We start from the raw sequence: 18,649 nt of genomic DNA, 5'->3' as shown, positions 1-18,649 counted from the left end.
GACTCCAAAGGAGGAGGTGGCGGGCGAGTTGTGACATGCGACGGGAGCGCAGACCACCTTGTCGGTTGATGTACGCAACGGTCGCTGTGTTGTCCGTTCGGACCAGCACATGCTTGCCTCGTAAGTGACCTTTGAGACGGTTCAAGGCAAGGTGCACTGCTAACAACTCTAGGCAATTTGATGTGCCCACTGCAGCTGCGGGCCCGTCCAAACCCCTGAGACTGCATGCCCGTTTTGTACGTGGCCCCCCAGCCGGCGGTGGTGGAGGCATCCGTGTAAACCACAGCATGCCGGGAGATCTGCTCTAGGGGCACCCCTGCCCTGAGGAACGCAAGATCTGACCACGGGGTGAGGGTTTGGTGACAGGCCGGTGTAACTTGGACCCGGTGAGTGCCGCGCTTCCACGCCCTGCACCCTCGGGACTCTTTCTTGCCATAAAGCCAGTGCTGGAGCGGTCTCATATGTAACAGGCCCGAGCGGTGTAAGTGCCGCTGCGCCCACCGCCATATGCCCCAGGAGCCTCTGAAAGAGTTTCAGTGGGACCGCTGTCCTGCTCTTGAATGTATTCAAGCCGGCTAGTGTAGCCGCACTGGGTAGTACGTTAACGTTAGCTCAAATGATATATAGGGAATTTAATAATTAATCAGGAATATGATTAATATATATATCTCGCGTAACAGTTACATTAAAATTATTGAAGATGAAAAATAGGTCAATTGTATATATCAATAACTCATTACAAGGCACTGTAATTTACTCATTAATATGTCAATATTCCCATTCTTCATATCAATTAACGTGATATCTTTTACTGGGAATTAATGCAAATCAAACAGTGGGTTTGTCCAGCAAACGGCCGTAAGATTAACTTATCAACTTCAATAAATTGTTATCACTTCTTATAATTCCAGGAAAAATAGTTTTCTGGCCATGAAACCATTCTCCCGTCCTTATAAAATTTAGGTTACTGGAAAGTAACAAATAAGCTTTGTAGCTAAGATCAAACATTTCATTGACTTCGTAATGTGAGCATTTTAGACAGAAACAACAATCATGAATATATTGGCTTTTATAATTGAACTAATAATACATCAAACTACGATTCACACAGAGTAAATATGCGTATAACAATACAAACAGTAAAAACAAATACAATACAAAACGAATAACAAAATGAGAGAGAGAGAGAGAGAGAGAGTGAGTGAAAGGGTGAGCGAGAGAAGGTGAGAGAGAGATAGGCAGAATCATGCAGAATGATCGCCCAGTATGGCAAAATCACATACAGTAACCTTTTGAAAGACAACAAGGAATCAGATCACCTTGAAAAGGGAATAGACAACCTTAAGCAGCGTTTAAATCTCTATAGGAAATAATACTTGCATGTGGGTATCTTTGTGCCTCTAAAAGATCTGCGTGCGTCGTGCTTTTAGAGCTGGGCGTGTTCTCTCGTGTCTTCCGGGGCGAGCAGACTCCACTAAAGGCGAAATTTCAAAGGTTCAACGAACGTGGAGTTACCAAAGAAATAATTCAGAGTTCGTCTCCCTCATGTAGGGAGAGGCGAATATAAGAATAAAACTTAGTAAAGAAAAGCAAAGAAAAACGGAGATGAAAGCTCTCTAAGGAGCCATCGCGACAGACGTACTCGTCGACGAAGTTGTGCCCCGAAACAAAAAGTGCAACGAGAAAGTTCTGAAGTCAGTCTCTTATGGAGCGACTGGGTTCACGCCTCTGTGCTTTGCGCGAACAACCATGAACTAACCACGATCTGAAGCGGGAAAAAGTTCCATTTGTCTCTGGGGAACACCCACTCGAGTGAGTTATGGTGTTGTCAGAATTCAGCAATTATATTCCAGCAAGATGGTAATTCCAGAAGCAACATACTGACTACATTTTACTGTAATTTCCTATGTAAAGTGGTTCGGTCAAAGCAAGACGGTTAAAAGCGCTACCAAAAATGAACTTGAATTGATTGAATTAACAACTCTATTCATATGCAGAATTACACACAGCTGCGTTTGATTAACACAATAAAACTGTAGATACTCCAATGTGATATGGAAGACATCGAAGCACAAAAAGGAAATACCGTCAATACATTTAGAATATATTTACTTTCCTTTTCCTTAGGGGGCAATTCCTAGCGATCTGGGCTTTTTTCTGTTTCTCCCAGTTTGGGGTAATAAAGTTTTACGATCCGGTCAGGAATTTAAACCCAGCCATGCTGGCACGCTTCCCGGCCACCTCAGCTTGCCAGAGAGTTTGATTTACCTGCATGAGTTCAGGGGCTAAAAGCTTTGGGTTTTTCGCCAAGGAATGTGCATTGTTTTAGATTCAACGAGCCATGATTCATTAATTCTAGTACATGTTAGAATCCATTTTAAATTGATTTGTGACAGCATCGACCGCGCACGTTCCTCTGTGAGGCGTGCTGTCTGTTCGACCGAATCCAACTCCATACTGAGAAAAGAGATCCTCTGCATTGTCAAGAGTTTGCTCTTTTCCCAGTTGACCCGAAGGCCCAACAGGCTGAGGTGCCGGAGCACCAGGTCCCTGTGTTCGCACAACTGATCCCGAGATTGTGCTAGTATCAGCCAATCGTCTAGGTAGTTGAGAATACGAACACCCTGCTCTCTGAGGGGAACAAGAGCCGCCTCCGTGACTTTCATGAAGACACGGGGTGACAGGGACAGCCCGAAGGGCAGGACCTTGTACTGATATGCCCGTCCTTCGAAACGCAAAGAGCAGAAATGGCCTGTGGCTCGGAAGGATTGACACATTGAAGTACGCATCCTTCAGGTCGATTGCTGCGAACCAATCTTTTGGACGGATGCACCTGAAGATGCGTTTCTGAGTCAACATCTTGAACGGTAGCCGATGAAGGGCCCGGTTCAAAACTCGCAGATCCAAGATCGGTCGTAACCCACCACCTTTCTTGGGTACAATGAAGTAGGGACTGTAAAACCCCGTCCTCATATCGGCTGGAGGGACCGGCTCTATCGCGTCTTTCACAGTAAGACTGCAATCTCTTCCCGCAGAACAGGGACATCGGACGCTTTCACTGTAGTGAAGCGGATACCGCTGAACTTGGGGGGACGCCGGGCGAACTGAATCGCATAGCCGAGGCTGATGGTCCGCAGGAGCCAGCGAGACGGGGTGGGTAGCGCTGACCAGGCGCTTAAAAACCGTACAAGCGGGACCAGCAGAACCACAGCCGTACCCGCAGTGGGGCAGCGAGGTGGAACACAGGGACCCATCTCGGGCGGCTTGTGAGCAGGCCTGAGTGTGGTGCGAGTGTGGGGTGCAGGGCTCACCTGGTTCCACGGGTTGGCAGAGTGGTGCGTGAGTAGGGCCTTTGTTTGACGCTCTCGAACCGCCCCTCTGCTGCCATCTGGCGAAGGAGGAGGATGAGTGAGGTCCGGTGTTTGGCCGTCCGCAACTCTCTCCTCCGTGCCTTCCTGGGACCCAGAGACAGAGAAAACCGCTCTCTCGTCGAGATTTCCAGATTCTCCCCTGGCCCTCCTCCTAAAGCGGCTACCTCTCTCTGGGCCACCCGTCCCGGGGCCTCTTGCTCTTCCGCTCACCGCCAGGTTTGACGGGGGCCAGGACGGGTGGGGCGGGTCCGAAGAGGCCGGTCTGGGACACAGGCATTAAGGAACTGATCTTTGTCGGCGTCCCTCATTTCAACCAGACTCAGCCAGAGATGGCGCTCCTGGACCACAAGCGAGGACATCGCACGACCCAGAGAATGCACGGTGACCTTCGTCGCTCGGAGCGCGAGGCCAGTGGCGGTTCTGAGTTTTCAGCAGAACTTCTGGATCGTAACCACCCTCGTGCAGGTCCTCCTCTTCAGTGCCTTGGCCTGGTGCACCTGCAGTAACGCCACAGCGTGTAAGGCAGAAGCAGCTTCCCCGCAAGCCATATAGGCACCGCCGGTTAGACCAGACGAATGCCTGTAGGCCCGGGAAGGAAGCACCGGGTCTCCCCCGCCAGCAGGAGGCAGACTTAGGACACACTTGCATCGCTACCGAACAATGCCGCCCGCTCCACTGGGGGAATCACCGAATACCCCTTCGCTGCACTGCCCATCGAGGGTGGTGGTGGTGAGGAGGAGGAGCCCACCAGCCAGTTTTCTGGCAGTAAAAGGTGCCATCCACGACCCTGGTGAGCTCGTCATGCACTTCCGGGAAGAAAGGCACCAGGGTGGGGGCGCTGAAAACAGCGCGCGCCACCCTTGAGAAACCAATCATCCTGCCTCGAGGGCTCAGGACGCGCGGTGGAGATTTCCACTCGAGCCCTACCCTCTCGGCGGCCCGGGAAAGCATAGCTGTCATCTCCGGATCCAATTCAGGCTCTGCCACTGTCCCAGAGGGCAGCAGCACAGCTGAAATCTTCATCTGACAGCTCTCCCTCCGATGCTGAGATCGACATCTGGTCAGGGGGAGGCCCACTGGATACCACTGGTACGCTCTTTGAAGAGGGCCCAGCGCGTTCCGTGGGGTTACTCCTCTGGATCGGAGATGCAAGAGGAGTGATGGTCCCCAGAGGGGTTGGTTTCCCTCCCTGCGGGGTTTGCCACCACTATAATCCTCAAACCGCCTGTTGCTACTGCTGGAAATGGTTTTCGTCTGTCGGCCGCCAGAACGAGCCCCAAATCGCGGCAGCGGCAACGGGACTCCGCCCCCTTTTTTGAAGGAAGCAGAGCCTGGTTCGCAGGCCCGAGATGATCATCTTCCCACAGAGAAAAGATGACTCATCCACGAAAGCTACCTCAGCATGTTTGCCCAGACACGTGAGGCAGCAATCGTGACCATCACCCGTTGCCAGGTAACGACCTCACCCAGAACGCGCACGGGTGAAACGGCATCCTTAAAAGGACAATCCGTCGTCTTTACAAAGACACACCCATGAAGCTCTTTTAGAGAAATTTGCTCTTTAGGAAATGCTCTTTTAGTGCTGAGGCGCACAGGGGAATTGGCCGCTTGCAACACGACAGGGGGTAGTGCAGCCTGAAGTGTGCAATCCACTCGACGCTGGAACGACCACCGCTGAAGCGCCGTCTCGCCACCACAAGAAGCTTCCGAGAGCATGCTGAACTCGTAGTTTACAGCAGACACAGTTGAGCAGAACGATACTAACGCTCGGCTACGAAGCGAAAAGCTGGTATGCATTGCACCTGCTGCCTTATTATACTCATGCTGTGATCAGCGGCAGCTGGATGCAATAATTGCATGCCAATGTGCATTGGCTCGTTTAGTTTACACTCGAAGTAGATTGGTCTATCGAAGCGATATCCCATTTTCGTCGGTCACCGACGTGGCGTCGAGAGTGACCGACTGAAAGGGAACCATGGTTACGGTCATAATTTGAGAAGTTCTCTGTCTCTTCAAATAAAAACACTTAAATCATGGGAAAACACCCCATGATAACTGTTTTACCATTTGATCTATATGTATCTGTTGCCTATATTTTGAAATGTGGTTTCAGTCAGAGTACTTGTAATGCGGATTTGGTAATCTGAATCATTTATTGAATCTGCATCATGAATCACTGTGAATCACTGAATCATTCTAATCCACATTAAATTTTGTAACAACCTGGATCTGTAGATTGGGACAATATGTCATGTGAGAAGTGGTAATTTAATACTAGGGATTTTACTTTGTTGTACTCACATTTTAAACAGTATATTATTCTAAATTGTATAATAAATTAAGGAAAATGATCAGTACATGTGTAGCAGACTTAAAATAGTAACCTCCGGAGGACCACAGAAACACAACCACACCACAATTGGGATGATGGATTTATTCCTTAAACAGAGTAGCGTGAGGCAATATTATTATACACAGACATCAGAAGGCCTACTCTCTCATTCCTCTGCTTCTCCGTTCACATACATTGTGCATCTGAGTGCAAACGCTTAAAGGACAAGCGATATGTTAAGAAGTGATGTACAATATTCATATTATATAATATTCAATATTCATATAACATGAACAAATGCAGTGCTCAATTATCTCACATAACATGACAAATAAAAAACATAATGGTAAATACATAACATTTGAAAAAGTTAACATTCAAATATATTGTAAACTCATTTGAATGCATATACTTACCTGGCAGGGTAGACACCATAATCAAAAAGCCGCGTCACCCAGGGTGAGGCTCGTCCATTGCACTCCGGCCGTGCTGAGCCCTGCAAATTTTTTTTTAAGGGGAAGTTGTGGCCTAACAGTTAGAGTGTTGGACTTGCAATCCAAGGGTTGTGAGTTCGAGTCTCGGGCCGGCAGGAATTAAAGGTGGGGGGAGTGAATGTACAGCGCTCTCTCCACCTTCAATACCACGACTGAGGTGCCCTTGAGCAAGGCACCGAACCCCCAACTGCTCCCCAGGCGCCCGCAGCATTAATGGCTGCCCACTGCTCCGGGTGTGTGTTCACTGCTGTGTGTGTGCACTTTGGATGGGTTAAAAGCAGAGCACGAATTCCGAGTATGGGTCACCATACTTGACTGTATGTCACGTCACTTTCACTTTCGAATGCATATGTAACATATAAACTCTAAATTGCAACAAAATTTGATTGTTAAACCACTGTGTACAATAAAGGTAAATTTCATCAGCTGCGTGATTCCACATAGAGCAGCTGTTACTACACGGAGGCAACCGACAAGCTGTGCAAATCCACGTTCATTATCAGCGTTTATTTGCGCAGCTTGTCAGTTAACAACGGCTCTGTGTAGTAACAGCTGCTCTATGTGAAATCACGCACCTGATGGAATTTACCACTGATTAGAGAACCAGATTTACTGACGAGATGAGCATTAATCATCGGCTGATATATATCGTGCACCCCTAAAATTTAACACAGTTAAAAGTACCACTTTCAAGGAAAATATGCTAATCACAGGGATACAAATTATGACAGAGATGATAGAATGTTCCGAGTGGATTTTGGTGTCAGTAAATACAGTAGGTAGACATCCAAAACGTCGTTAAATACAGTAGGTAGACATCCAAAACGTCGTTTCTACCGCCGCTCGTACCGCCGCCGTGGCGTCTGCAAAGTGCATTTGCAGCTTTTGACCGCTGAGTGGCGCTTTAATCACAGGTTTTCAAACAAGCGCATCAAAGCACATTTTCGCAAATAGACGACAGCTTTGCCTCACCGAAGTGTTTATATTTGATTGCAGTCGGGGAAAAATGAAAGAAAAAAATATTTAATATTCACAGATGAAAGTTTAGTCCTTATGAAGATGTGCGTTTCTTAGAATGAATTCAAGCAGGATAAATGTCAAGCCTATGAGCCTGTGCTTATATTTTCTCTACACCATAGTTTTAGATTAGACACATTTAAATAGTGTGCAGTATTATTAATATAATATGAATTATGTGTTATATTATTAAAAAGAAATGTGGTTTACTTTGCATCGGAGCATTAAAAGTGGTAGCCTATTGTAATCTAGGCTTGCGTGTTTTATAAATTAGTTTCTTTATTTTAGTAAAACGTAAGGCACTGTATAATTTCGCTCCCATTATTTAGGCCTAATTAAAACAAGAAACGAATAAATTAAACCTGCACGATTTATCTAAATCATTGCAACTCTAAAGAATGGATGGATTAATAAAACGTCCTCACTTATCAACAAAGTGCACACGATGTAAAAAAAAAATAAAATAAAAAGAGCTTCATTAATTGACAACTTCAGTGATTTTAAATGGAGTCTTCTTTGCTTGCTTTCATATAATTTAAGTAAAGTAAAAAATAAATAAATAAAATAAATAAATAAATTGCAGCCGCATTTAAATGCAGGTTTGTATAATATTCCGTAAAATATCAGTGCAAGATTTGCTCTGCATGATGCTGAGTGCACGCAGCATTTATTCTTATTTGTCTACATATTTTATCTTCATTGCAAATCTTGTTTGGTTTTATTTTGGATAATTGCATGTAAAAAAATATTTACTTTGTAATGCATATGCAAAATGTGAATTATTATTTATATTCAAGTGTTTGTGCAAAAATTATTAATGCGCATGCATGACAGGGAGGCGCCCCTCGATCACGTAATTTTTTTCCTAATAATGAAATAACTGAAAATTGTGGCGTCTCACATACATGAGAAATATATCTACAGAAAGCTTAAAATGTATTTTAAACGAATCAATTCAAAACGAAAGCATTATGTAATCTATGAAGGTTGTATTTTCTGTTTAAAGGCGCGTCCATGTGGAGAGAGTCAGCACTGTGAATTTCATCTTGCAGCCGACAAGAAAACATTTGTTTATTAATAAATAATTAAAATGTCTCCTTTATCATAATTATTAGGCTACTTCTGCCTGTGCTTTGTGACGAACTTAATGCATGTTCTTGAGCGTGGAATATATTAAGGCTGGATTATAGTTGTAAATTTAATATAAACTTGCGATTAGTTGAATAATGACAAATGAACGACTAGTAACTAGAAAAATCTTACGTGGGAAGCAGACCTATTAAATACCATCTAGATATCTCTGTTAAAGTTTTTTAAAGAATTTTATACGCGTTTAAATAATTTCTTCCTTCAGAACGGTCTGTAATGGATAGATGCCTTACTGATTTTTCCTCTGAAACACAAAAACGAAAATTGAAATAAAATAAATATTTAATGTTTTGAGAATGATTGGGCTCAACCCTCCCCGCGCGTTTTAGACACGCTGCCGAGCAGAGTATGAGCGGAGCGGTGTTATTCTGACTGAAGAGGAGCGGATTTTTTAAAAGTCAGGAGCGTCGTGGTTTTCACTCGCTCCAGCACCGCTCCATCACGAATACAATTCATGCCAACATCCCGTAATATAACTGCATATTTAGCAAGAATTCACATGATAAAACATATTTAGCTATAGCTTGATACACATAATATCTCCGATCAGAAGACTATAATGACGGCAATAGTCGAGCGGGATGTTACAGGCTAGTTCTCAAGGAATTTGTCTTCCTTTTACTGATTATTTTCGGGTTAAAGCATGATTTAAAACAGATACAGCACATTCACATGTAATCGCTGTCGCAATAATATGCATTCAAACAAATGTAATCTTACAGTAGGCTACTTCATCTGTATCTGATTTTGAATGAGCAGAAATCTGTAACAAATGCATCGATCTGTAGATAAAATAACTGACAAAAATGTAAACTGTTATTTTCATCACAAACAAAATTTGCACAGCAGAAAGCAGCAATTATACCTTTTTAATGCTGACAATGTTATTAGTTTGGCGTTTGGTAGGACAAAAAGTTTTGCACACAATAGCCTAATCCCCTTTGAAACTCTCCTGTAATTTTTATTTATTTATTTTTTTATTTTTATAAGCTATTATGAACATAACATTTCAACTTTAGCCACGGAGTGAAGGCGGAGCAGTGTTTCTGGTATCAATGAACCGCGGAGCTTAGTGATTATTAAATGCTCGGAGCGCGGAGGGAAATTGTTGCCGCTCCACTCACACATACTCTGCTGCCGAGTGAGAGAGATGTTTCGCGCCTATATGAACAAGGCCGTCCGGTGTAGACACAGTTAGACAGTGTCTGCTATATTTACAAATAATTGATATAAGAAATAAAAAATAAATACATAACCTAAACCAGCGGCATAACGAGATGAAAATATATAGACTAGAAAACTGATTTAGGCCTACACTTGGTCTGTCCTCCGTCCATGACACTGACTCACTGCGGAGCTGCCAGTTTTAATCTGAACAGCTCTTAACGCCGAGTGGATGGCATGATGGGCTAGCATTAAAAAAATAATATAATTTTATATTAAAACTTGTTTTGAACAATTTCTTTGTCATTTGAATATTGATTTTAAATAGGGAGGCAAAAAAAAAAAAATTGATTTAAATTGTAAATCTGATTTTTTTGTGAAAAAAATCGGGGATTTTTTTTAGGCCATAGACCTATCGCCCAGCCCTAATGCAACCGTTTTTTTTTTTTTTTTTTTTTAAGTTAAGGCAACTTCCAATGAAATTAAGTTATAATAACTAATAAACTTTATTGCGCTATACAGTCAACATTTGAAGTGATCAAACCTTTCTTTAAAGTTGTCCTAAAACCTGTTCTGCAAGTTTGAAACCCTCATAAGACTGTCCATATGAAAGAGCAAGAGATTCACACCTTTATCTCGACCCCCACAAGTTATATAGAACTACCCACAGCCCCCTCCAGCTGTACTGAGCTCGGTCTGTTTTTGGTCTGTGAGGAACATGTGTTGTCATGTTACTGGGTTGAAACATGCCTGCACTCACAGCAGCCCTTCTCTTTTTATTCATTATTTTCCCACAGCCCATATTATTATTTTCACTAGACCAAAATAATAACAAATTATCAATTGATAATTAATCATTATTTTTGCCAAAATCATTGTTATTTGTGAACGTAGGCGTTTGCGGAATACAATAATAACAAGATGAACACTCCGTCAGCTGCTCCCGCTTCACAGCGCGCGGGACTCGCGCAAACTGACCCAACATTTAGCAAGACAGAAAACATTCAGTCTGCCTGAAGGAAGACGTATTTAACAGTTAATGCTGTTAAATAGAGAGTAAAAAAAGAAAAGAAAAAAAATACAACTAGTGTAGGCTATCCTTAAACTTGGAGCTCATTATATTGAAGTACAAATCCAAACCACCAGAAGCCTACACTCTCAACTTTTTAACTGCAGGCAGATATAGGCCTATATTATTGTACATTACAAATATTTGGATTCCTTATTTAATTAAAAGAATAAATACTTATTTTCTTCAAGAATAAACATTATAAATAAATAATTAAAGAAAGAACCTCGATTAATAGCCCTTATTTGTAGGTTGTAGGAGATATGCGAGCGATTCATAGATTTAAAAAAAGAAAAAAGTGGGTGCTCGGTTTCAGAAAACGAATACATCTCGTAAAAAAATGCTATGATGCAAAACTCATGCTAACTTATTAATTCATAGAAATAATTTAATTAAAAAAAAATTTTTTCGAGATAAATTGAATTTCAATACTATTAAACTGACTTTAAAATCTCAAGGAGTTTATGTTGAAACGGTTAAAATGTCACAGTGCATGCTAGCCTAAATGAACTTGTATCCATAGTATCTTGTATAGTATCCGAAGACTTGAGTGCATGTTAGCATAAAACTAACAATATAATTTGATTTGATTTGATTTTTTTTTTAAATGAACAATTCCTGTATAAAATGTGACAGCAACCTTTATATCAAACATTTTGAAATCGTCCACAGCTGAGCATCGCAGGAGGCAGATCTGAAGTTATATTTGTTTGTTCACGAAGTAAATGTGATGCACAAAGTCATTTTTAGATGCAATGGAAAAATAAAGATGGATAAAAAAAATCCTTAAAACACACTAAAAAATAAATGACATTTGTGAGAGTTGCATTTTATTACATTCAGAAATAATAACGGCAGGCCTAATAATGCTATAGGCTAATGTACCAACAGGACATTTTTAGTTCCCTTCACTTTACAACAAATCCTTTAAATTTAAAAAAAATATCAGAACAGAACAAGAATTACAAATATATAATTCTAATGGATAAATATAATTGCAGCAGGCTATTATATATAATAATATAGGCTTATAAACAACAACAAAAATAATAATAATTAAAAATAATTTAAAGCGATAGGCTACATTATGTTGGGCTTATCTCTCTCATTCGGGACAAATCCAAACATGTTGCCCATTTGAAGCTAAACTCTTATTCATTAGCTAAAAAGGGCTTTGGATTTCACACGTGTTTCAGTATCGACGAAAAATAAAAATAAAAATCATAATTAGCAAAATTATGCCAAAGTGGCCCGCTGCCCCCGCTGCATGGCTCGGTGAACGACTGCTGTTTCCAATGAATATGTGTGCATGAGGCACCAGCGCGATCAAAGTCACAATTCACAATTTTGGGTCACACAGTAAAGGCATAATTCAAAAATGCAAAGTGTTAGCAGTTTGAAAAATCAAGAATAATAACAGAGTTAATAAGAATTATTTGTAAATGCTGGACCGTTCTCATTTCGCTCTGCAAATGGGACCTGAATATTATTATTATTATTATTATTATTATTTTTAAAACCAAGAATGAACAGAAATGAAAACATTCTAATCCGTATATATATATATATATATATATATAATGACTGTTTAAAAACAATAGCATGCATAAGAGGCTTTGTGTAAAGGTTTATTTTTTATTTTTTGATGAGTAGACTGTAGCCTAAGACTATCCTATTTTAGTGGCTTTTAAGGATGTTATAATGTATATTATAATGTTTATTGTTGTTTTACGTCTTCCTTTCATTCTACAATTACATTCAGTTCGCAATCCGTCCCTTTGCGCCACCTGGCGGTAGTTTCGCGAATGATTTTAACACGCGACTGATTTGCAGTTAACGCCGCGGCCCTGCGGCGGCAAGTTATGTGCATTTCTTAGAACGAATTCAAGCAGGATAAATGTCAAGGAGAGAAAAACTACATCTGCTTGTCCGTTCGCATACACCGTGCATCTAAGTGTGAACGCTTAAAGGAGGAGCGACATATTTCCCACTAATTAAGGCCCCATCTACAACAATTGATAGGAACTCTCGATCGGAACCACTGAAAATAGAACTTAATAAAAATGCATTTAATACAAGTTTTGCTGAGGTTAACTAAATTTACATAATTCTCCTTGGACATAAAAAACATCAAATTAAACAGATGTCTCAGTCAACTGGCTACACATGAACCATCAAGTTAACTGTCGAGGGGTTTCATTTATAAAACTCTCCGTAGATTTCATCCTAAAAGTGTACGTGTCACAGGGACGAAATCCGTGATTCCCTCCTCTGACCAGCAGAGGGTGCCATCCCCTGAATATTAATTTGTGCACTGTGTTCTCACTATATTTCCCATCAGCCCCGCACCTTGCTCTGATTGCACCGGGGCACCTAAGATCCATTACCTGGGCTTTATAAACTGCTCTGGCACACTGTCTCTATGTGGGGGAGAAAGCGACAGTTTGGCTGGCGTGATTCACAGAGCAAAGAGTTATATGGTTAAAACTTCTAAGGTGAAAATTTTTGGAAATTCAACCAATGATCTTGGAAGGAAAGTATGTATATCAACTGGTGGTCGGAAAAGAGGAAAAATAATAAGAATGGGAAAGTCAAATGAAAAGAAGAAAGCGGTGAATGCAGTGTAAGCACAGCTGTGTTGTGAATGGGGAGATTCTGATAAAGTGGATAGTGAAGATAGTATGGAAACAAGTCAAGGAAGCGGAAGAATGAGGGAGAAAAGAGAAAATAATTTTGAATGGATAAGAGCAAAGAAAACCAGGCATTGTCGAAGTTTTGAAAGAGGAGTGGAAGAGAGTGACCATGAAGGTTTGAAATTTAAAATGATATTGAGATTCGGTGAGGACAAGGGAATATCATCAATGAGTCCAGTAAAATTTACAACGATTTCGTGAAACCAGATTGGTGACATACATATGGTGAAGGTTTTAAGAGATGGAAATATACAGATTGCTTGCAAAAATAAAAAAATAGAACAATATAAATTAAAAAATAAAAGAAATATGAAAATTTAAAATAATAAAAATAAAGGAGTGATTTGGGGAGTTCTGCAAGGAGGGAGAAAGACCAGACTGGATGTCGATGCATCTCAATGAAGGAAATTAAATCAAACCTAAAAGGCGGAAATCTGAAAGGTGCTCGGTGGATACAGATAACTCGAGAGGGAGTGAGGAAAGACAGTGAATATGTTGTACTTGATTTTGAAGAGGAATTATTACCCAAAAAAGTGACGTTAGGATTTTTTAGTTATAACGTTAGAGAACATATTGCAAAGCCAATGAGGTGTTACAACTGCCAAAGATTTTGACATACAGCCAAGGTATGTAAAGGCAGAAGAAGATGTGCCAGGTGTGGAGAAGATCATGATTATGGGCAATGTAATCATGAACAGCCAAAATGTTGTAACTGTGGGGGGAATCACAGTGTGGCTTATGGGGGGTGCGAAGTGATGGAAAAAGGAAAAGGAAATTGTGACCAGTGGGGCGGGGCCGAGAGCCGTGGGAACGGAGCGAGGCCGGTGGAGTGATTGGGAAATAAGCGACACCTGCTCCACTCACCGGTCTCGAGTCCCACGGAGGAGATTGGGAGGATACAAAAGAGGAGCGACGACAGTGCAGGACGAGAAAGGACCAGGCCTGGGTTTTATTTTGTGTTGGTTTTTGTTTGTGCGTGGCAGTCCACCGTGAGGGGCTGTCGCGCTGTTTTATCTTTATTTGGTTATTAAAGTTTTATTTGAATGTCCGCCGGTTCCCGCCTCCTTCTTCCCGTGATTATGGAGTTTTATAGTATTACAGAAATACAACAGGAAAGAACACAGAATAAGATCACCTATGCAGAAGCTGTGATGATGGTGAATCCAAGAGAAGGAAAAAAAATGAAAGAAACAGAGTGGAGAATCAAACCTCAAAAGAAGTAGAACAAGTAAATAAAGGAAAAGTATTGGTTGACTTAAAGAAATTAGTTATCTTCATTGCAGGGGTAGTTAATGCCACAATGTCGATTAAATCGAAAACAGAAAGAATACAAATAATTGTGAAGGCAGCAGTACATCATCTAAGTATCAAGGGGCTGACATGGGAGGAAGTAAGAAAAGACCTCAGTGCTCAGGCAAGTCAGGATCAAGCATGGGTTGGAAATTACTAATAATGATCCTCTTAATGCAATGGAATGTTAGAAGTTTGTTGGCCAATGGACAAGAATTTAAAAAATATATAGAAGAGCTATCTAGAAAACCCAGTGTTATTTGTGTTCAATTTAGATTTTAGGCTGCATTTACACTGCAGGTCTTGATGCCCAAATCCGATTTTCTGACTATATCCGATTTTTTTGACGACCTGCTTACATCATCTTTTAAAAGTGACCGTATCCGATTTTTGCATTTACACTATACACTGCTGAAACTACCAAACGTAGACCATTCTGACCTGGAAAAGGAAGTAAAACAGCACAAAATACAATGGATGCAGATGCAAATAAAATTATACAGTGTTTTGCTTTCCACAATATTTTGAAAAGTCAACAAAAAAAAAATCAGCAAAACATTGGTCTCGTATGGCGGAGAAAAAAGCGCTTAAACTGTGCCTCCCATATCTCATGAAATGTCTTCAAACACGGATTTATTTCTGTAACAACCCTGCATTTTTGCCTGCACTGTCTCTTCACCCCAAAGACTTAAAAGACATGAAACCTCCGCATTGCTCCACTGTGTGTATCCTTCTTCCTCCATCGCGCCTATAATAATTCATGTGATCTCAGTTGGTGGTGTCCACCTGAGTTGACGTCACTTTTGTAAAGACGTACGACTCGCATTTACTGGGGAATATCCGATTTGTCTGCTTACATGGCACACGCAAATGCACGTATCCGATTAATATCCGATTTATTACCACATATGAATGAGGTCTGAATCCGATCTGAGAAAATCGGAATCCATGCGGTTTTTTCCTGCTTACATGTTCACCGGTCATATCCGATCTGTGCCACATGAGAAGAAAAAATCGGAATTGGGTCACTTGAGCCATGCAGTGTAAATGGGGCCTTAGATTAGGTGGATATGATTTTGTGTTAGGTGTGATAGGAGGGAAGGAGTAGGGGGTGGGTGTGTTACATTTATTAGAGAAGATATTGTATTTAGAGAGATAGAAATAGGAAATGAGCATGAATATATATATATATATATATATATATATATATATATATATATATATATATATATATATATATATATATATATATATACTGTGTGTATATATATATATATATATATAGTAGTGTATAGTTTGTGTGTATATATAGTCATAGGGATCTTGATGAAGGAAGGAGAGCTCATAATTATTATAATCCTTGTAAGAAATTAGATCTGAATGGGTTAATGCAAATTGAAGGAATGGATGGGAATAAGAGAGTGATATGTGGGATTTTAATGCACATAGTACATTATGGGGAGGAACAAAAACAGATGTAAGTGGAGGAGTGATTAAGTGTAGTAGTTAAAGAAAGAAATAAAGCCTTAAGAATATTAAGAACGCATAATTTTCAAAACTTAAATATAATCAAATGCAAGCAAAGGTTAGGAAAATTATACGAAGTGCAAAAAGACAAAGCTGGCAGAAGTTTTGTAATAAAATAAGGTAGATCAACACCTGTGGGAGAGGTATGGGGCATCTCTTCAATCAGAAAGGAATAGAAATATCCTGTTATGAAGGTGGGAGAAAAGGTAGCAGTATCTGATGAAGAAAAGACAGAAATGATAGCAAAGGCACTTATTGAAATTCATAGCTCAAATAATCTAACTGAGGAGGGAAAGAGAGGAAGGGAATTAACAAAATCAGTTTATTCTGGAAGTTTTGAGAGGCGGAAGGAAACTAACAACACAATAGATACTCCGTTCACTATGGAAGAAATGAAGAGGGCAATAGCAAGAGCAGGAATAACATCTCCTGGGAAGGATGAAATCTGCTTTATAATGTTAAAACATCTGGGTTTTCTGGCGTCTATAAAACTGTTAGGCTTTTATAATGAAGTTTGGGAAAAAGGAAAGCTACCTACTGGATGGAAAGAGTCAGTGATTATCCCTATTAGGAAACCAGGAAATGATACATCAAATCCAAAGATTTATCGGCCAATAGCATTGACCTCACATATAGTCACATATAGGAAAGATAACGGAAAGAATGATTACAGAAAGAAAAGCATTTTATTTGGAAAGTAGAGGAATTCTATCACCTCATCAGAGTGGTTTCAGGAGAGGGAGCGGAACTATGGACCCCATTATATGTTTGGAAACAGATGTTAAGAAGGCTCAGGTTAATAAGAATTCAGTGATGGCAGTTTTCTTTGATGTCGAAAAAGCATATGACATGGTTTGGAAAGAGGGGTTAATGATCAAACTTGATATGATAGGAATAACAGGTAGAAGTTATAATTGGATTAAAGATTTTTTTTTGTTTGAGAGATTTATTCAAGTTAGAATTGGGAAGATAAATTATGTATTTTCTCAAGTTCAAGGAGACATTGGGCGACCATTGTTTGCTGATAATCAATCAAATTTCAATTAAGATAAATTATGTATTTTCTCAAGTTCAAGGAGACATTGGGCGATCATTGTTTGCTGATGATGGGGCATTGTGGAAACGGGGAAGGAATATAAATTATATTACAGGGAAGATACAAGAGGCAACTGAAGTAGTAGAAAAATTGTCATATGCATGTATGGACATGTATGGACAAACTATCGAACAAGTTAAAGTTTTTAAGTTTCTAGGTGTGTGGTTTGGTGCAAAATTGACATGGAACGAACATATTCAAAAGACTGACACTAAATGTAAAAAGATTTTAAATGTGATGGGATGTCTAAGAGGATCAGAGTGGGGAGCAAGCAGAGCTGCAATGAAAAGTAATTATTTAGCACTGATTAGATCAGTATTAGATTATGGAAGTATTGTTGACGACTCGGCAGCGAAAGCTTTATTGAAGAAGCTGGATGTGATACAAGCTCAAGCTTTGAGACTTTGTTGTGGTGCTTTTTACACGACTCCTGTATCTGCTCTTCAGGTTGAAGTGAGTGAAATGCCATTACAAATCAGACTAAAGCAGATAATGATAAACTACTGGGAAAATCTTCAAGGTCATTCAGAAGACCGCTATCCAACAGTAAAGGTACTCCTTCCGTTCTGGGAAAAGGATAGGTCTAAACAGTGGAATAGTTAAAAAAAAACTATAAAAAAAACTATAAGAAAGAAAATAATCCAGAAGTACCATTATCAAAACAGGCAAAACTTAACGCCACCTTGGATGTTTCTTGCAGTATTCATAGATTTTTATATGCTGGAGTTAATGAAAGAACCTGAAAACATAGACTACAAACTGTATACCAAGCATTTGCTCCAGTATATACTGATGGATCTAAAGATCCTAACACTGGGAGAACAGGTTTTACTTTCAGTATTCCATCCTTAAACATTTCTGTAAATATTAGTACAACAGATCATGTATCAGTGTACACAGTGGAGATGATGGCAACAGCAACAGCACTACAGTGGATAGAGGAGACTCAAATGATAAAGGTTATACTTTGTACAGATTCGTGTTCGGCATTAAAGTCATTACAGTCATTCACATCCCATAGTAGACAGGATATAGTAAATGAGATATGAGAATCTGTATAGATTTAAGAATATGAATATCATGATAATATTTATGTGGATACCAGCTCATAGGGGGATAAAGGGTAATAAAAAAGTTGATGGATTAGCAAGACGGGCATTGGAAAACGAGGAGATCATGAATATCTCACTTAGTAAATATGAAGCAAAAGCAGTAATTAAAGCATATACCACTAAGGAGTGGCAACATAAATGGGACACAGGAAATACAGGATGTCAACTTTATGAAATACAACAAGAAGTAGGAGTAGTGAGAATAAGTAAAAGAAGCACCAAAGAGGAAAATATTTTAACAAGATTAAGGGTTGGGTATACTATGCTGAATAAAACCTTAAAAGTAATAAATAAACATCCTACAGGATTCTGTGGAATGGAGGAATCAGTAGAAC

At 40.2% G+C, this 18,649-nt stretch overlaps 1 protein-coding gene and 1 pseudogene across 2 annotated transcripts in view; both read left to right on the top strand.

Moving 5' to 3' along the window:
* LOC122140727 (NACHT, LRR and PYD domains-containing protein 3-like) overlaps window positions 1-18,649 on the top strand; it is a 37,537-nt gene that overhangs the window by 11,064 nt on the left and 7,824 nt on the right. The gene's annotated exons all lie outside the window — the stretch shown is intronic.
* On the top strand, window positions 6,112-6,264 carry LOC122141750 (annotated as a pseudogene).

This window comes from Cyprinus carpio, chromosome A4, assembly GCF_018340385.1.
Source record: "Cyprinus carpio isolate SPL01 chromosome A4, ASM1834038v1, whole genome shotgun sequence".
NCBI lineage: Eukaryota > Metazoa > Chordata > Actinopteri > Cypriniformes > Cyprinidae > Cyprinus > Cyprinus carpio.
The sequence above is the reverse complement of the archived record's forward strand: the minus strand, read 5'-3'. Positions and strand labels throughout refer to the sequence as shown.